This window comes from Chiloscyllium plagiosum, unplaced genomic scaffold, assembly GCF_037043375.1.
Source record: "Chiloscyllium plagiosum isolate Xiang-an unplaced genomic scaffold, Cpla_swu_hap1 HiC_scaffold_31, whole genome shotgun sequence".
Classification (NCBI taxonomy): Eukaryota; Metazoa; Chordata; class Chondrichthyes; order Orectolobiformes; family Hemiscylliidae; genus Chiloscyllium; species Chiloscyllium plagiosum.
Window position 1 is genome coordinate 11,943,039 of NW_028270169.1, and position 1,489 is coordinate 11,944,527.

At 40.7% G+C, this 1,489-nt stretch overlaps 1 protein-coding gene across 3 annotated transcripts in view; it reads left to right on the forward strand.

Annotated features, from left to right (window-relative positions):
- Positions 1-903, forward strand: part of LOC122563929 (aldehyde dehydrogenase, dimeric NADP-preferring-like) — a 55,012-nt gene extending 54,109 nt beyond the window's left edge. For all 3 annotated transcript variants that reach the window (XM_087977240.1, XM_043718195.2, XM_087977241.1), the window contains one exon: positions 1-903. This exon is cut by the window's left edge and continues 203 nt beyond it. The gene's annotated coding sequence lies outside the window, so the exon portion shown is untranslated.
- Positions 904-1,489: the final 586 nt, after the last annotated feature.

A 1,489-nucleotide genomic window follows, 5' to 3' on the forward strand; every position in this document is an offset into this window, starting at 1 on the left:
AAACATAATTCTTTGTACAATCTATATCTGCATTTTATATTGGTGTAACTCATAACTGCAGCTTGCTTTTAGCATGAATAACATGTTTTTTATCCTAAGGTTTAACCACTCAATTCATTCCTGTTGTTAATTATAATAAGGTTTAAACAATAAGTTGCTTCTCACACTAAGACACCTCTGTGCTTCTGCTCAATTCTGCTGTTTCTCTTGACATAATTTGGTCAAACTGATGCTAATAGCAGCAGAATTTTAAGTGCAAATCTATCCGTGATCTTTTTGTGACGATTTTCCAAACAAAAACTTCAAGTTTGGGCCCCATCTCATTATTCTAAATAATGAGCTTCCACTGATGTGAAGAGCACTTGAACTGGCAGCTGGCCTATTCGATGCTGCTGCACCATTGTGTAAGGGTGACTGCACTTGGGCTTCAACGCTACTACCCACTTCCCAGATCCCTCAATTCCCTAAACATTTCTATCCCAACCTTAAATATATTCCGCAGAGGAGCAACTATAACCCTCTGGGTGGGGCATTCCAGTGATTCACAAAACTTCTGAGTGCTGTCTCAGTCTTTGGTGACCCAGTATGAGACTGACCCCCTGAGTTTCTTCTACTCCATGCCTACTCTGTCAAGCACTTTCCCAGTTTCTCAATGAGCTGTACCTCTGGGAATTTGTGAGGAAGTTATTCAAATCAGAAAGGTTCTTTTGGGTACAATAGCAATTGACATACTTTTTTAAAAAAAAGGTTTTGTGTATAGCTATTTTTAATTTGCACAGAAGCTGACTTCTCTACCCATGTACAAGTAACAAATTATTCTCAATGCTTGTGATGATGTTTTTGCGGAGTTATACCCTAGTTACAGATTGTGGACCATTAAAAAGGTCTTGGTGATAAACTTGCTTTCAACTGTCTCTGTTATTGTCTTTAAAATCGATTATCATGTCTGTTTTGAAATCCAGCTTTCCATTTATAGAATTTTATTTTGAGTGACACTGCTTGACTCATGCTGGTTCACGGAAGGTGTTTTTGTATAATCGAAGACTTGCAAATGAATTTGAGAAGAGAGAAACTCTCCTCCAAACCTGTGCCCAGATCAATGTTTATGGCCAAAGGTGAAAGACTTGCCTATACATATGAAGGGAGAAGGATAGCAGTCTACGAGTATCATGTCATATCCCCAAATTCACTCTTTTTTTCTGTGACTGTGTGGCGCTGGAAAAAGCACAGCGATGTCCAAGGAGCAGAAGAGTCGACGATTCGGGCCTAACTCCCCCTCAGGATGTGTGGGGGAAGGTCAGCGGAGTTTGGACGCGGAGGCCCATTGGGGCAGGAGCTCACTATGGGAGCTGGTGAAACATGAGTTTAGTTACTAAGTCTGGAATATATAGCTGGTCTCAGGGCTGACGATCATGACAACTATCGCTGCTTTGTTTGTTAAATCCCACCTAATTCACTGATGCCCTTTGTTGGAAGGAAAACCACAGTC